A 19,368-nucleotide genomic window follows, 5' to 3' on the forward strand; every position below is an offset into this window, starting at 1 on the left:
TCGCATCAGGCGTTCAATTGAATGTTCTGTGATGTGATGCGAAATGTCACGTAGCCAGCCTATCTTATGAAATGTCTGGTCATCGATTTCATGATGCACTGCGTTGACGCTTGGAGCGCACTGTGTCATAGATTGTATGGCACCAGAGAACATTTGAGTGAACTGAAGCTGTCCATTATACCATTAAGACCCAATAATGATGCGAAATGGCAAAGTTGTCATCCAAACAATGTGCACTATTAATTCTTAAACGTAGCCACGCAGTCTGAATGGACATCCAGGGCACTTAGTGCTCATGATTCAGATTGATTACTTTATTGCTTCAGTTTTTAGTGTCGTACCTTTTCAGTGAGGTCGTGGTGCTGTTTCATTCATTTGATATTGCGGAGTTCTCGGCGACTTTAGTAGCGGTGAGTGTGACTAATTTTACTGAATGATCACATTACCATAAATTGTTCTGGGGCTTGTAAACAACTCATCCAGTCCCAATACCCCACCATTTCTCTTACAACCCATTTCAACAATCTTTGTATACCGTGCCTCACCCAGCCTCGCCAGAAACATTACGAAGAGGCCCCGCCTACCGCAGATACCTTGCTCCCAGCGGGACCCATCTCCTGCCCACACCCGTCTTGCGTACGCGTTCATCCCGCCCCTCCCCTCTGCACAACCTGACCCCCGCCACCACCCTCAACGAAGCTGCCCTCCGGGCAGTTCATCCAGACCCTCCAACCACTCGGCGAATGCCTCAAACCGCGCTCCGAGACCCTCTAAATCACCACCTCGCCCCTTTCCCATTCCGATGACCCCCTTTCAACCCTCACAGTCAGCGAGGCTGCCGCCCTCCCCCACGACCGTCGCGATGCCGCCCGCATTCACACCGAGTCCCACTTCTCATTATCACCCTCACATCCGCCTTCCCCTCCCTCATCGCGTCGACTGCAGTCGACAAGCTCATGCACTTCCAGACCGACGGCATCCTCCTCGCCGACATCCTCGCAACCCTCTCCCCCTCCCGCTTCTCTCTGCGCCACTGTTTCCTCGATTAAAAGACGGGAACATGTTATTGGCAAACATCCAAAATGGTCCCCAAAGGAAATAGAAAGGCATTAGTAAGAAAGCCAAAACAATAACTCATTGAAAAATCAAGTACTATGGAAACGGATAGACTTACCGCCGTGTCAATATGTACTGCAAGCAGGTCTCCTTGGCCATGCACATAGTTTTGCTTTTCGACACGGCTGATTTGATTCCCGGAGCCTATAACGAGAACTGAATCTTGGAGCTGCGGCAAAGAGCCGGGTTGAAGGAAGGCATGTTTTGTATTATCCATGCCGACTTAATCTTCTAAATCTTCCCAGAATTCCTCGCTTTCAACGTACAATTGAGCTATATCGCACTCATTGCCGATGGTGACAACCCTTGCCGGGGCCTTTGTGTCACTGTATCGTTTTGTTACTACGACTGAAGTGTAATGGTCGACGGAGCGCGTGTTTGTCAGAATGCGACGTCCATGAATGACAAAGGCCGAAGACGTTGATTGTGGCTGCGGTGTCATGACGCAGGGCAACTCGTAGTTTGGTTCGCAATGAGTACAAAAAAAGTGAGAACGCAATCCAAAATGTCAGGACTTGAATCCGGCATATGCGGCTCTAGGATTAGTTAGGACGAGGACGCTTGACCAAGTGGCGGTGCCCTTCTATGGTGGGGACGGCTAAAGAGAGGGGACAGGAGGTATGGCCAGCATAAAGGCAGCGCTCTTGGCGAGCAGTCTTTGGGAGAGAGGAGGTCGCTACAAGGACTGCAAAGACCGGGTTTCGATTGCGATAGAGATGAAAGTGGGAGGCGGAATGGCAAATTGGAGGCAAAACGAGTGAATAGTGTGATAGAGCTGAGAAATACTCGCCCGACTTTCCAGTAAGTTCATCATGCAAGGATTCGATGATGCTTGAGACAAGGAAGCGATGAGGACGGAAGTGGTGCTACGACGGTGCGAGTGAGCACTTGCCATACGGTGGGTGGGAGATCGACGTTTGCCCTCACCCCCGGCGTCGTGTACAGTGCACTCCGAGTAGATGTAGTCACACGTATTAGACATGCCCGCATGTTACAAATTTCCGGTTGCGCATGTTGTTGAAACGGTATCAGCTCCAAACCTCACGTAGTGGTAGTCCATGCGTTCTACCTGTATCCCAACCGCGGCCTTTTTATATCAGCCCGTTGCGCTTGGACGCTCGGATTTTTGATTTTTTGACCTGAATATTTCTCCCATTTTACTTTCCGTGTTTCTGCTTCTGTCGATAGCCAAGATTCCCAGATCTCTGACTTCGCCACTGCCACTATCACATATCCCTCTCCATCGATCCAAGTTTCCTTCTCTTCGGTACCTATCAGGGAATACACACAGATCTGCTTTTGTTTCTTCCATTTGGAAATCTACACGGATACTGGTTGCTTCTTCTACACTTGCTTATCAGCGGAGAATCTGACGGGGCGATTTGGGGGTTTCCGCACGGTCATAATCAATAACTGGAATGCGCGAGCTAAGGGAAGGGGACTCCATTGAAGTTCTCTGGATTCTTGACGTTACTGTGGAGAGTGGAAGGAGGAAAGGTCAGAAAAACAAAAAGGACGTTTGGTGGAGGGGGAAAGTGAGTGGAGTTGGGAAGCGAAGAGGCGAGTTCGTTGCCCTCGTGCAGTATGATGCAGGCTACGGCATGGGTGAATCTGGTGTGAGCGCACGCTTCATGAAAAACAAATTGCAGCATAAGCAAGATGACGGAACGCTACTGTGCATGCAACAATGGCGGTATTACAAACGAGATTTCTCCGAGTGTGATGATGGAATCTCGAGTTCGGACGATGATTACAGCGCCCTCGAGGCCTCCTGCACGAAGCGGAACTGCTTTACTAGTCTATGTGATCATACCAGAACCGCATCTCGTGTAGCATCTCTGGAACTGAGAGTGGATGACATTCAAAGGCTTCTGAGTGCTCAAAGCGGCATTTATTCCAGATTACTGCGGTATAAGACCGAAAGTGATGTCATTTCTGACCGGGCTTTTGGATTCCTAAGGCAAAGATTGGCAAATGCATGCCAGAGAGCTATTCAACTTCCAAGAATTCGAACTGCAGTCACGGATGTCGTCGCCCAGGAAGGAAGACATATTGGTATGTGCTTCACAAGAGCTTTACGGGCAGATACGGACTGCACTCTTGCTGAAATGGAACAAATATGCCGCGTGGTCAGAATGCGGACTCCCACGGCAACATTTTACTCAACCTACGAGGAAACCCAGTCTCCCCGCTCCGACATAGAAACAATAACGATATTGTTTGATTCTCTCGGCTGTCTTGGTAAATGCATCGGTTTCACAAGTGTCTCTGATCTACAGTACTTCATGGTGAAGGGAAGAAAAATGAGGCGCATGGAAGTGTCTGACCAGAGCTCCTTTCGGCTGCTAGGGGGGACTTTGGCTGACAATGATTCAGAAAAATCCATGTTCATTTTTCGAGTTGCGGGAAGTAAAGTTCGCACAGCCACAGACAAAATGTGCGAGCTACTTTTCCGGGAGAACATGTGTTTCGATCGACAAAACAGAACGTACGCTAACAGACTAGAAAAAAAAGTATGATGCTTTCTGACCCCTTGAAGATCTCCAAGGTTGCCTATCACGGGAACAGGATACCAGAAAATCTGGGAGACCGTGCATTTCATTTGCTGTGGCATCGGACATCCGCGGGAAAAACAAAACAGCTTTCTAAGACGTTGACATATCCTGATGAGGCACTGGGCTGTTTAGAGATGAGCTGGCCTTCATTAGTGGTACGGGGTAAGCATATCATAGAGGAATTTCAAAGAATAGTAACCCAGAACATGGTGAAGAGAACCATAGAATGAAAAGGATTGAAGTTATGCTAATGCAAAAACGTCAATGGCCAGCCAGGCACGTCGCAAACGCTCACCTCATCTCTTTGTGTCGAATCTGACTGCCCTCCGCCATCCTGCTCTCATCAATCCAAACACACATCTTTTCCTCACCCACAAATGTCTGCCCTCAGGCCCCGCGCCACCCCTTCACATCCAAACAACACCCCCAACCGCCCCTCCGTAAGAACGAAAGGCGCCTTTGATGGCAACCAAAAACATGAATGGCATGGTCACATTACTTTACTTACTTATCAACGTACACAAATGGCTAACTCTCTCTATAGCGGGCTGGCCGTTTCCCACAATTCTATCGGCTGTGAGATATGCATAATTTACCCCATTCGTGGAGGGTATCCTTGCCGCTTTGTAAGATAATAGAACCTTTCGCCTGAAAGAAGTCCAGCTGCGTGCGTTATCACGCCGACATTTTCACTGATGTGACAGTGGGTCTCTGGTGAAGACATAGAACACGCATGTATCAGCCCAACCCTTCTCACATTTCCAGTCAGTCTTAGTAAGGTTAATGGTGTACCGGGGGGAACGTGTAGGGTTCTATCCTCATGTAATGTGCATTTTCGCACAAAAACGAATGGAGAACTCTCGATACAATAATCTCCAGCACCAGACTGGTGGTCCTTCCAAGATACAAATGCCTCGACAGCAAAAACAACAAGTATGTAATTGTCCGGACTGCCCTCCGTTTCAAGAAGACTCGGCTGCTCCTCGAGTAGGTCTCCTGTCATGTCATGACGCACAAGCGATTGAATGGCGTTTCCTACACGAATACAATCGTGAGGATATGAATGCCCGGATGTGCTCGACCTAAATATGTTTTGTTTAAACCGGCGCGCCTTCTTGAAGAACGTTACTTTGCGCTCGCCATCGAATTGGAGAATAACTGACTGATTGAGCAACTTCATCATACCTGTATGCGACGTCGATGTCTTTTCTGTACCGTTCAGAACCCACTTAGAATGTGACCCATCACCACGCGGACCGGGCGGTGTTTTTTCTACCAGCTTACGCAACAACGGCTTGATTAGTAAGTCCTCTGTCAGCTGGCTTTCGAATGAGGTAGTGTCTAGATGTTCCGATGGAGCACTTTTCTGACCGGTCAAGAATGTACCGAAGTCGTTTTTATGTTCCTGTGACAAGGGGTTCTCCACTATCTTTTCTGTTAGTGCCGCAAGACGGTCTTGCCAGTCGTCAGAAAGTGCATGCTGTACTGCTTGTAAATGGGGATTTCTTCTGTTAGAACGGGAAATGCCTCGCTTTAATGGCTGATGGGCAAACTCAAAGACGAGTTCACCAAAATGGCGCACATGACCCATCGCCGCGACTGAGTGAGTATACAACTCGATTAGCCTGTGCAAGTTTGGTTTGTCTATGTTCTTCTTTGCTAGTTCAGACTGACCACAAAGCTTATCGCACAAGGAAACGTACTGACGAGACATGTCCTGTAGCTCAACGGTACTCGCCCGACCACGATCCGAGTTGAACAGCCTCACCGCCTCTTTCCCGTCGATAAGAAGGCTTGGATACCAATACGTTTTTGTTACTAGGGCTGAATAAAGTTGTAGGCATTTTACAGCATGTAGAAGCGCACTTGATTGTTCATCATTCCGCCCTGCTCCACAATCCATGTTTTCACCGCAAAAGTCCTGAAAAACTTTGTCAGCAAGGACAAGTGTGCAGAACACGCCGCTGATCGACGTGGAAAAGAGCTTCTTACCCTTGAAATTAAACAATTTGTTTTGAATCACAAGATTGTTTGCTCGGAGCGCCTCGCAAACCCGTGATTCAACGTGTCGAAGGTATCAATTTTCACGGATATCAGATACAACACTGAATACATCAAACCTTTCCCCGGCATGTCTGAGGTTTCAGAGGTAGAGTAGGCAGATACAGGGTAGATATTATGTTAGGAAAGGGAGAGAGAGAAGTTACTGTGAGCTGGGGGTGGGTGAGGTGGATGTGATCTGGGCGGATTTGATCACGATTGAGAGGGCCGAACATTTTAGTGATGGCAGGCTACATGTGGGACGGGGTGGTTATATAGAATTGGTGACAGTAACTGTAGCGATACCGTGGAGGATGGAAGACTTCACCTGATCATCTGATCTACCACAACCGAAACCCTCTACTCCTCGCGCCCTTCCATTTCCCCTCCTTGAACCCTCTTCCCCTTGATCCCCCTCCAACACCTTGTCAATCACCAACATGTCGACCCCCAACCCTCGAGCACGACCTCCTCCTCTCCTCCCTCACCCCCGGCCCCGACCTTCACCTCACAAAACATCCATCCCACCAACCTCCTTGACATCACCCAATATCACACGCCAACCCGCTCTTCCTGGCATATTCACCCACCTCTTCATATAACAATCTCTCATCCAAAAACCATGGAATGATTTTCCTAGCGCTCCACGACATCAATTGCCCTCTTCACTTGCGTCGTGAATCGCATTCCCGCGCGGTGGCTTGCCTTCCGATTCCCAACCTGTACGACACGAAGGTACTGTAACTTTACAGCACATACGTACAGCTTGTCGCCCCGCCACCGCCGCCTCTCGCCGCCTCCCGAAAATTTAGGCCAAAAAGGAGGGTGGCTACAGCTCACCGGGGGACATGTGCATTGCTGGACAGGCGAGGCTGGCTTGATTCCCCACACCGACGCCGCCGTCCGGTGTTAAAATTGGACAAATTTAATGAGGGTGGGATTTCACATGAGACCGCACGTTGCGCACGGGCGGGCCTGTGCCGCACGCGTAACACGCTCCCACACACCTGTAGGGCTGTAGTAGGAGGGGCGGGATCTGAAGACTACGGGTCGGTGGCATGGATCTTCACTAAGGGGAGCCGTGGGGAATTATGCGTTTGCAGCTCTACGTGGACACGTTTAAGTGTCGGGTATCACGTTCAAGTGTCGGGTGTCGGGTATAAAAGGGCTGGAAATTTACTACTGGCGACCGCCAGTAAGGTCGGTAGTCGCCGCATGCAAAGGCGGTGCGACGGAGAAAAGGGCTTCGCAGGGGTGGTGTGCTTCGGTACCACTCCCCTGCTGCCCTTTTCTTTTGGTCGCGAGTTCAATTCCTCGCCCCGCCCCCCCACCCTTGGAATCCCCTCGTAGCTAGTAAGTTCCGCGGCGCAGCGCAGGCGGAAGCCAAGGTACATCGAAGACTGTAGGGAAAAGCACATACACGACGTGTCCGTTCCGTGTAATATACGAGGGACTGGAGCTGCTTCGGAAGTTATGACTATTAAAGTGGCGCAGACGCGGAATGTGGAGGAGGCGGCGCTGGGCTTTGATATTATCGAGTGCGTAGAGTTGATGGAGCTAGTTTGAGAAGTGGACGGGAAAGAAGAGGTGTTGGAAAGCGTGGTGCGGTGGAAAGGGCGGAAGAATATTGGGATAGTAATGCCGCGCGAGCAGACGGCGACGTTGAAGCGACGCCTGGGCTAGCTAGAGAGAGATGAGGGAGATAGAGAGGGTTTTCATTAAAGGAGGCGGGGAGGACTTTGTTCGTTGGTGTGGGCAGTTGGAATGGGGTGAGGAGAGATGGAGGTGGGAATGCGTCATAGAACGGGCGGGAGCATCTCCCAAGGAGACCCGTTTTCACGCGTGCCGTGCCACGTGCGCTCTTCTGCGCCAAAAACGGGCCCTGTCCCTCCCCACGCGCACGCGCTGGATCCTGCGCGCCGTCTACGGCACTGTAAATTTACCCCTTTTGCATCCATCCAGTTGCACCCACCCCTCCCCTCTTTTTCTCCTCTACGCGTTACGGACCCCTTTCCTTTGCCTTCCCCCGCCCCCCAAACCCAGACGCCTACCGAAAACCATACCACCTCCCCTTTGTTTTCTGTCCCCCCTTACCCCCAAACCCTCCCGATGTCCACCGCCGCCTCCCAGCGCGGCCGCCGCCCCGTCTACACCATGCACGACCCCGCCGCAGCCGCCGCCCCTGCCGATCCCACCGCCCCCTCTAACTCCCGCCGCGGCCGGCACATCACGCCGCAGCCACCCATGCCCGTCGCCCCGGCCGACGGCCCCGCCTACGGCCACACGCGTCTCGCGCACGGGCATGGTCGGGCGCATCGCGGCGGCGGCCGTCATCTCGGCATCTCAGCGGCACCTGCCGCGCCCGCCGTCGACGCTCGAGCCGTTGCCACCGCACCAGAGACTGCCCTATAACTATGAAGTGTGCGGCACATGCAGCACATCTGAGATCGGATCTTGTCTTGAGCACAACATTTGGCACTTTGAATTCAACGTAATGTATAGAGGCTTTACCCTTCTAACCAATTTCCATTAACTCGAAATTAGTACAGGAGAACACAATATATTAGTCTGTTCTTTTCGGTAGGGGTGGCTGTTCACAGCAGCGTTCTGACGACGTTGCGCAGCAACGTATATACTAATCCAGAGCAGCGTTCTGACCACGTGGCGCAGCAACGTTTATGAAGCTCATCAGAAATTATAATGTTAATCAGTGGTACGCAAAAGTAAAGCACGAAAACAAGGTTGGAAATTGATACGACTGTTATGTTGAATCAGAATATAAATATTTGGGGTCAAAAATAATGTACAAATACGATGGTGGGGACCACTGATTTTCAGTGATCCTGTGTATTCTGACCACGTAGTGGTAGCTGCAGCGTCCGCGCGGTAATTAGGAATTGAGGGGCTGGTTTTTTAATGGCGTACAGTACCTGGTACGCACTAGGCGGCAGGTACTGTATACTGGGACAGGTGTCCGAGGCGTCCCTCTGAGGGGTTAAGACCTGACACCCGTCCCCACCATTAAACTGGGGCAAGCTCGCCCCCGTCCCTTTCGCGCCTATATACGTTCGTTTCGGTTGTCTATCGCGCACGCTGGCTTCTAACCCGTTACCGGTCGCTCCCGTTCACGCACCACGGGGCGACTGCGCGTAACCGGCCAGTGAGCCATTCCCGTTTCGCGAGCTCGTCCGATCGGTTCAATTAGCGCGTCGCGTCCACGCCGCGTGCTTCCTCGCTATAGCCTCCGCCTCTCACCCAACCCAGGGCGGAGAGGAATTATACCACATTTTGGTGCTCTTGTGGAGGGGAATAACTCTAGAGGTTGAGCCGCACGCGTAGTCGCTCGATCGCGTGCAGAACCGTACGGACGGAAAAGGTTGAGAAATCACCGCGTCGATAGCGAAGCGTATTCCACGATGAACCGACCGGAAGAAGGGGGAGACTCCGCCTCCGGGCGTCTGAGCACCCGCAGTGGCAGTGGCGCACCGCGCCCCCGGGTGGAGAACCCGGAAGCCTTGCTGCGACCGCCACCGCGACTGGGCCGCACGCGAGCGTCCGCATCAGATGTTACGCCGGCCGTGTCGGTAGGCACTGAGAATGGCGTCCAATGGATGGTCGACGAGATTCAGCCACGCATCCAGGCCTGGGTCGAGGAGTTCCTCGCTACTGAACTCCCCCAGGTAGCGCGCGTATGCCTCGACCGAACGGTGCCCGCGCTCGTGGACGCGCACGTACGCAGCGCGATACCACCGCTTTTGGACGAACTTCTACCCGCTCAAGTCCAATGCGAGGCGGTGACCGCGCTCACCACTGTGGATGAAGAATCCCCGTCCGGTACGGCTCTAAATGGAGCGATCAGCTCCCCCGTGGCCAATCGTCTGGCCACGACCTTCGCCGGAGCAGGAGTCGACGCACGCGAGCAGCGCGGCTCAACCGCTCCGGATTCTACGCTAAGGCACGCTGAACCGATTGGCGCCGCACCCGGGATCGGTACAATGGCCTCTCACCCGGAGGGTAATGTGGTATAACCCCCCCCCCCTGGGGGCTTTATTTTAGATTAGATCAACTCAGAATCGGATCGGTTACTGTAGGGCTCGATGCTCTACAGTACCACCACGTGTACCCCCGAGTACAGGGGGCGCACGTGTACACGTGTACGCGCGGGACCGAAGAGCGCACACACACGTGTACTGTCAGCCCCGATGGCTGAAAGTATTACAGTGCCGACCGACCGCTACAGTACATCGGTACTGTACTATTATGATAGGTTGTTTTGTATATTAAATATGAAGCGGACCGGCGGCGGTGGAGGAGGACAAGCACGGACTTGTCACCCACCGACCGTCAAGGTCCGACTTCCCGCTTATTCTAAGGTAGCGCTCGCTAACTACCTTAGAGCGGCACCGAGCGCGGGTTGAGGACGCGCGCGGTACGCCCACGAGTCGGCTCCGCCTCCGCCCGTCGGTACTGGATCGTCACCCAGTACCGCGCCGGGGCGTCGAGGCGTCGAACCGCTCGCGCGTACCGGCGTCCTCCCCGTTCCCGCTCTACCACGCTACCCGGGCCCGCTGCCCGGTGCCGTTAGCTGGTGTCCCGCTTCACCCCCGTCTTCCCGTTCGGACGGGGTCTACGTCGAGCTGTGCATACACCCCTCTCCGTTGGGGGTGTTTATGCTACAGTGGTCTCCCGACCTAGAAGACCCTGGAGTCCGATCTCCGAGAAGACTTCCGCTTCCCTCCGCAAACCGATCGCGTCGAGATGAGCCAAGAGTTTGAGGCCTCGATCCGCTCCGAAGCGGCAGATCTGAGTCCGGCCGCTGTGCAGTCCCCATCCGCCCCGTCGGGCGACGGCGACGCAGGTCCTCGTGACCGCGAACCGTCGCTCGGATCCTCCGAGGAAAGAGCGGCGGCGATGTTTGAACGCATAGCCGAATACATCGAGGAAGTCCGTACTTCCCTTCGGATCGATGTATCGGACCATGTATACACTCGGTGTATGGCCGAACTCCGCTCCCTGCGTGAAGGGAGGTTCGATAGAGTGACGCAGTCCTTAGAGAATCTCCGAGCACTGATCGACGAGTTACACTCGCGGATCGTGCTCGTCGAAGACTCCCGTTTCGCCTCGCCCGGACCGTCCGGGCAAGGTCGCCCTGAGAGGCCGACCTCGGTGAGACGACCCGAGAACCGAACCTCTCCGTCCGCAGAGCAATTGGGTGCGTTCGCGCACCTCTCCGCTGAGCTCGACGCCACTCGTCGGCGTGCTCGTGACATGGAACGTACCATGGCCGAAAGGCTACCCGGTGCCCCCCCGAGAGGGCCCGGTGGTACCGTACCTCCGAGCGCCGCCGCCCCCGAGGGTTGGCGTCCGACTGGTGCCGCTACCAGTCGGACTGCAGAAGGAAGCCGTCCTCCGATAGACGCGAACTTCGCGTCTGAGACCCAAGCCTTGCCGCCTATCGCCGGAAGTAGGCGGCAAGTGGACCGCGTATCGTACGCGGACGAAAAGGACCGTGGAGGAGCCGCTCGCGGATCCGGAGAACCGATGTTCTCCGTCGATCCCCGCTGGGGCGGCTACCCGCCGGCGAGTTACGCCGAGCATCCAGGTCCGGTAGACGTCCGTACGCTACCGGTTACCTCCTTCGGCACGCTGGGTCCCGCTGAACCCGGGCTCGAGCCGGTACATACGATGATCCAAGAGTTCAGCGCCGTTGCTGACTATCGTATGTACCGCTTGGATAACACCTCGAGGCTCGTTACCTCGGGTGACGCGGGACGGATCGCGAAGTACGTCCAACGCTGTCGTGGGATCCGTCCCACGATGCGCAGCTTCGACGGTACCGACCCGATCCAGCTGCTGCCGTTCTTGAAGGATATCCGAATCACCTTCAATTCGCAACACCTGACCGAAGGTGTTGCGGTACGAGTCCTCGCGCACTTCCTCGAGCGCGACGCGGAGCGCCTGTATACGAGTTATACGATGCGTGGCCTCCGCGCCGGCCAGCTCCACGACGACGTGAGCTGGCCGGGGCTCGTGAATCAATTCTTAAAACGCTACCTCACGGACGACGTGTTAGGTGAAGCGTACGACGCTGTCGCTACGGCGCGACAGCAATCGCATGAGACGGAAAGCACGTTTGCTGACCGACTCGAGACTGCCGCGTTCCGATGCACGGCAGTCTTCTCCGAACAGTCCCTCGCGCACTACTTCGTGCGGGGACTTGCACCGGCAACCCGTGCTGCAGTATCCGAAACTGTGCAAAGGCTGCCAGGCAGTCAGAAGACCGATCTTCCGACCATCCGCCGTATCGCCACGGCGGAAGGTACAACGTACCGCGCTAGGCGCGGTCTACCTCTGCCGGATTCGAAACCGGCAGGGAGGGCTGGCAGGACTACGAAGTCCGCCGCGACAAGTTCTCCCGCCTCGACCCTCCATATCGGGGAGGATGAGTGGCAGGCCGACCCTGTCCTCATTACGCAAGGAGCAGGGCCCGTGGGGGCACGAACCCCCTCACCGATGTCGACCGGAACGACATCGAGTTACGCGACCGCCTTCGCGGCCACTCCAAGAGCGGCAAGGGGTACGGACCCCCGGGTCGCAGAGCTCGACATATCGAGCAGAGATGCAGGAGGCGAAGCGCCTCGCGTGCCCCTCCTCACCGATGAGGAGGCGCGGCATGCGGCGACCTTCGCCTCAACGGACGGCAGCGCGTACGTGTGCTGGCTATGCCGTACGTACGGGCATGCCATGTACGCGTGCCCGTTCCTGTCGCCGGAACAACGAATGTTCACGGCGTACAGGAACTACCGCTACCAGATGGAGACGCGCCCCGGCGCGCGCAATCTCCTCCGGCAAGCGGTGGGCGAGGGCCGTCCTCCGCGTCAAGGTTTCCCGAACCGAACGGGTGGGGGTGCACGCTTCGCCCCCCGTGGAGGCGGGTACCGTCGTAACGAAGTCGATCGTCGGGATCGACCCGCCTATCGCCAGGCGGACACAAGGTACCCCCGACAAGGAGAAATAGGGGACCGAGACCGTTCTCGGTTACCCCAACAGGTACAAAATGCGATAATGTACCTGCAAGACTGGGTAGAGGATCCGTACCCTCTACCCACGGAGGGTCACGAAGGAGAGCCGACTCGCTTCGTCCCCCATATCCTGCGACGACCGGACGCCGCAGGTCAAGGCCCGGAAGTACCGGAGTACTTCGCTAAGGCCGCCGAGCCGCAGTGGGGGAATCGTCCCGACCCACGCGACCGGCTACCGGAAGAGGACCTGGCCGTCGATAGCCAGGAGGTTAGCTCCGATAGCACGGGTAGTTCGAAAAAAGGGTAAAGACGGTTACGTACACGCGGTCGCGTGAGCCGTCTTGTCCCCACGAACTAGACCCGACCCCGCGTGCTCGCCAAGGACACGGGGGGTATTGTCCGATAATACATCCCCCGCTTCCGGAGGCGGGCACGGGAGCTCCTGTAATGCCGATACAGGAGGGAGCGCACGTCGAGGCCTCCGAAGGCCCGACGTTAGGAGAACAAGACACCGGGACAGCCGACGTCCCGGTGAGGCGTAACGATGGCGACGGAGGCAACGACGACCGAAAAGATTCGGTCGACCCCCTGGCTCCCGCGAGCCCAAGGTCGCCGGAGAAAGGTCCGTGTCGTACGGACTCGAGTAATCCGAGGGGCGTCACTGATCCGCGGACGCCCCAAGGAAGCGGGAGAAGGAAACGCAAGCGGGGCTAGCACCGAAATCGAGGGCCCCGGCGGAACGACCTCACCGACAAGGTCGCCCCGAAGGTTGTCGACGGCGTCATTTGCCTTATGACGTCGAAGATCTACAACGTCCTCGGCTCGATAGCCACAGAGGGAAATGCATTTAAACCCGCACGATCGCCGTTGATACGTGCTCGGGGTATAATCTGGTGAGGAAGGCCGACCTTCCACCCGATTGGACGCGTTACGTCGAGCACGACGCACCCCTGCCACGATTGGCAGGCGCAAATGGCAACCCCCTCAAGCTTTCGGCCGTCGTCCGCCTGGCGGTGCGGCTGAGGAACACGGTGTTCCGAATTCCGTTCGTAGTTGCGGACCAGCTCGCCGTGCCGATCCTTCTCGGCACGGCCTTCATCGATACGCACGTGCGATGTATCGACATCGAAGCTCAACGAATGGAGCTACGCCAAGGCGGTTCCGTCGCCATCGTCGACGGAAAGGGGGAGTCGACTGCCCCTACCAGGCGACACGGGCGACACACGGGTCGGCCAGACGTACGCGAGGAGGCCCCGCAAGCGATCCGAATCGCCCGCTGGGTTACCATCCCCGCGATGTCACAAGCCCGCGTGCGTGTGACAACTGCGGGGAGGGGCCTCGTGTTCCTGGAACCCAAGCCCTCACTCCAACACCGACATGGAGTGAGGCTGACGAATGGCGTCGCGGAGGTCCTACCGAATCAGACCTTCGACGTCATCGTCGCGAATTTCTCACGACGAGAAAGAAGGCTTCCGAAGCACACCGTCGTGGGATACGCGAAGCGCAACCCCCTCGCGATCCTCACTCCCGAACGTAAGGTCGCCGAGGGGATCGCGCACGCGCTACACCTGACCGACTTGACCGATCAAGTCGGTGGGGTAGGAGTTGGCCGATCCAACTCCGACGATAAGACCACCGCCGGGGGCAGGGGGGTCGACCCGGTCGAACGGTCACCTTTAGGCCAACCGGCGGCGAGAGGTACTGTACTCCCCCAGCAAAAGGAACCCGAAAATCCACCGATGGATTGGGAAAAAGAGATCGACCTGTCATACATCGACGATGACAAGCTCCGTGGCCACGTACTCGAGATGCTCCGTAAGCACTCGAGTCTGTGGAGCGGTGCGCTTGGAACGATCCAAGCCACGGAGCACCGCATTCCCCTCGAACCGGGAACGAAACCGATTCGTTCTATGCCCTATCGGAAGGGCCCGGCCATGCGCGAAATGGTCGCGAAGGAGGTCAACAAGATGTTGAACGCAGGGGTTATCGAACCCGCGAGCACCGAGTGGGCGTCCCCCGTGGTGCTCGTACCGAAGAAAGACGGGTCTCTTCGGTTCTGCGTGGACTACCGGCGTCTCAACGCGAAGACCGCAGCGGATTCGTATCCGCTGCCACGGATGGACGACTGCATCGACTCGTTAGGAGATGCAGCCGTCTTCACCACGTTGGACTGCAATTCCGGTTATTGGCAGATCCCGGTCGCTCCGGAAGACCGGGATAAGACCACGTTTACGACGCACATGGGCACGTTTCGCCACTTGCGCATGCCGTTTGGACTCAAAGGGGCACCGGCCACCTTCCAACGTGCGCTCGACATAATACTCTCCGGAGTTCGCTGGCAAATATGCCTCGTCTATCTCGACGACGTGATCGTGTTCTCCCGTACGCACGTAGAACACGCGAGGCATCTCGATACCGTCTTGAGCTTACTGCGGAGTTCGGGTATCTCCCTTAAGCTCAAGAAGTGCAGCTTCTTCCGACCTAAGGTGCACTACCTGGGGCACGTCATCTCCCCAGGCAAGTGGAGCGTGGCCGATACGGCGGCTGACGCTTTCAAGACGTTCACGTTCCCGAGGACGTTGACGCAAGTGCGCTCGTTCCTCGGGGCGTGTAACGTATACCGCCGATTCGTTAAGGGGTTCTCTAAGATTGCGCGTCCTCTGACCGACATGACGCGCAAGGATTCGGATCCCGATTTCTATAACCCTACGGAGCTGCAACTTCAGGCGTTCGAGAACCTTAAGAAATGCATGATCGCTCCGCCGATCCTCGCGTTGCCCCGGCACGGTCGTCCGTACATGATAGACACCGACGCGAGTGCCTACCAACTCGGCTGCACGTTACTTCAGGAGCACGAAGAGCCGAACGACTGGCGCCCCGTGGGGTATTGGTCGTACTCACTGTCCGATAGTGAGCGCAACTACAGCGCTACCGAACGCGAGTGCTTCGCCGTAGTGTGGGCCGTCCGTACACTACGGCCGTACGTAGAAGGCACGAAGTTCACCGTACGGACGGACCATGACGCCCTCCGATGGCTCATGTCCCTCACCGAGAGTTCCGGAAGACTCACCCGGTGGCGGCTACGTCTGGCTGAATACGATTTCACCATTCAGTACCGCCCCGGACGCGTGCATCAGGTGCCCGATGCCCTGTCACGACTCGTGTCGCCGAAGGTCGCCGATGACCTTCGCTCCACCGTCGAGGTGGATGACGACATCCCCACTTTCGACGGGGGCACGACAGTTCGAGACGTATCGAACGAGCTCACGGACCACGCTTGTACCGCGAGCTGTGATCATCAGGCCGTCCATGTCTTCGTGACGACACGGAACCAAGCTGAAGCCCGGACAAGGTCGCGCGTACGGACGCGCGAAGAACCGCGAGGAGACGACGAGGCCCCCGCTCTCCAAGGACCCAATTCGTTTGGGAGGAGAACGACGAGTTCGACGCCGCCGACATCCAGCGCGCCGAAGACCCCGATGCTGGCGCGCTCGACTCCCCGGTCGCCCCACCGCAGGACGACCTTCCGGCCCCTCTTACGATAGAGGAGATAGCCGAGGAGCAACGCGTGGATGACTTCTGCCAAACCGTTTTGGCACGACAGTCAGAGTCCCGGGACTCCGCGTTCTTCGAGGACCACCAAGGGGTGCTCAAGCGGAGACACCCCTTCGACCCTGATATCGTACAGGTGGTGGTACCTCGGACGCTCCGCGCCAGGCTCCTTCGCCTGTGCCACAACCCGGCCATCGCGGGGCACCCGGGCCAGAACCGTATGTACTACGCACTTCGACGCGAGTACTACTGGCCCCACCTGGCTGCAGACGTCGCAGCCACGGTGCGAGGGTGTCGAACCTGCGCGATGAACCGGGTGAAGCTGAGGAAACATCTCAACCGATTGAGATTGTTTCCAGCTACGAGGCCGCTCGAGAGCCTGGCCATCGACATCTTGGGGCTGCTCCCCAAGACGAAGGCAGGAAAACGGTTCCTGCTCGTGATTACGGACCGCTTTAGCAAGCTGACGCAAGTCGTGGCGCTCCGCACAATAACCGCATACACCGTCGCAGTTGCGTTCTGCGAGTCGTGGGTGTTTAAATACGGCGTCCCGCGCACGTTGCTGTCGGATAACGGACCGCAGTTCAACGCCAAGTTCTTCCACAGCACGTGCCGTGTTCTGGGGATAACGAATATGTACACACCGGCATACCATCCCCAGACGAACGGGCAAGTTGAGCGATACAACCGAACGATCGCCGCAATGCTACGCAACTACGTAGGCGAGCATCAAGATGACTGGGACGTGTACGTGGGGCCGCTTACGTACGCGTATAACTCCCACGTACACCGCACTACCGGCACGACGCCGTTCGAGCTCGTGCTCAGCAGACCACCGCCGGAGTTCTCGCTTCGACGACCCGACGGTGACGCCCCCCCTGCCGACAGAGGGGACCAACGCACCGAGTTCCTCAAGACCTTGGATTCGACAATCCAGAAGGCCTACGGGAGCCTGCGTCGGACGCAGGCTCGCTACAAGCGCGACTTCGATAAGCGCGTACGACGGATCAACTCGCGACTCCGCCCGGGAGACTACGTGTACCTCAACCCCACCGATGGGGCGAAGACGTCGAACAAGCTCGCGTCACCTGCCGTTGGACCATACCGCGTACTGGCCAACGACAAACGAACCACCACGATCGACCGTGATGGGGTGACGGAGCGCGTCTCGGCGGACCGCTGCGTGTACGCGCCCCCTCCGACGGACGCGCCACGAGCAAGCGCAATAACCCCAGGTGACCTTGCCGACAAGGTCACCGAGGGCACGCAGTACGCGGTCGAGCGTCTGCTCAAGCATCGCGTGGTAGAGGACGGAACTACAGAGTTCCTCATCAAGTGGGCTGACTACGACGAGCCCACTTGGACTGCACGAACACATGTTCCCGAGGAGCTAGTGTCGCGATACGCGAAACGACTGAGAACGCGTACAGGCAGGGAACTCACCTCCGAAGTGAACGCGGTCGTTCACTCTTGAGGAGGGGGCCCCCAACCGCTTCGTCACCGCGTAATTAACACGTCGCGGTTAGGAACAGATGACGCGTACGAACGGGCAAACGTATCCAACCGGGGCGGCCAACGAAAGCGCGAGAAGCCAGAACGTATTGACCGTCAAGCTCATCGAACACGACCTACGTCGTCAACAAAGCGCGAAAAGCGAAGACAGTACGGACTGTACAACGAAAATGGCAAGCCCTGGAACATCAAGTACAAGAGGGGAGCATACGAGCTCCCAAGATACGCGAGAGCGTCACGATAACACTCGCCGATCGAGTGCTCGAATCGGAAAACAAGAGCGACGCCAATACGTATGAACAGTCCAAACTCACTGCGCGACACACAAATACCAAGCGGCTCGAACCGCTGGTAACGAAGCGTGTCGCGTAGTTGCCAACGAGAAGCAGGAGGGCGACGTAGCCCACCTAGCAAAGGAGTAACGTGAACGGTCGCGACGAGCACCACGCGTAGGGAGACTCACGATCCCGCGACCGCGCACGACCGACAGGGTACCGACGGAAAGAGGTGGGCATAGATAAGCGAAAGCCGGCGCGCGCCGCCCTACCCCTCCAGTCAATCCGTTACCACGTACCCAAAAATAATTTGGGGGAACGTACCAAAAATATGTGGAAAATACAGTCCGAATGATACTGTATGCCAAGCCTTCGCCGCCGAGGGCCAGGCAGCAAACCGCCGCCGCCTCCGGAAATAACCAAAAAAGAGAGGTGTACAGTAGGGCAAGGTGCACGTGCGCACGTGCGCATGCGACCGACAGAACAAGTGAAGTCAGGGGCGACACGCAACCGAGCCGCGGCAAGCAGCGCGCGGAGCGCGCTACCCTTCAGTGAGGTAAGAACCACACCGCACCGAAAGGGAATAGGAGCGGAGTCCCCGACCGCTCTACCGTGCCAACCCGCCGGCGCGGTCGCGCTCGGGTCACCCGAGGCGATCTACGACGAATACTCCTCGTCGGGGGACGCTACCGCCCCGTGTACGCGTCGAGAGGACATAAGCAAGCCAACGTCTGGCTGTCCTCTCCTTGTCGTGCAAACTAATGACGCGCACTCAAGAGCGTACCGCCTGAGCACCACTGCACTCCTCCTCGGTGAGAGAGGGGGGGGGCAGATGAGGTTCGCGTAAAAATGCGTAAGGTGAGGTCGTCCTCGAAGGACGACCCAACGCCACCGGCAAGACCGCCGCGCCCCCTCGTACGCGTCAAGAGGTCACTGACGGACCAGTCAGACGGAGGCACGGGCCTCCTTCCGCTCCAACGCGCCAGGGCCTTTCGAGGGCGCTGCAAGAGGTCAATTACAAAGAAGACTCCGCGAATCCTCCCGCTCCTTCGCCCTCTGCGTGTGCCGCCGCGTCGCGGACGCGAAGAAGGGACGCCCCTAAGTCTTTCGGGCCAAAGGGACGTGCGAACCTACAGCCTCTTGTCGTACGTTGTCGTGACGAAGGGCATCTGAAAAAAGAAATACCGCTTTGCGAAGGACGAAATGGAAAGGCACCGAAGCCCTTAGAGGGTCCGGAAAATTGACCTCTCGCATGCGATGTCGAGACGTATTGATAAGCGAATTCCGTATATGCCA

Source organism: Chondrus crispus, genomic scaffold (genome assembly GCF_000350225.1).
Source record: "Chondrus crispus Stackhouse genomic scaffold, scaffold_32, whole genome shotgun sequence".
Classification (NCBI taxonomy): domain Eukaryota; phylum Rhodophyta; class Florideophyceae; order Gigartinales; family Gigartinaceae; genus Chondrus; species Chondrus crispus.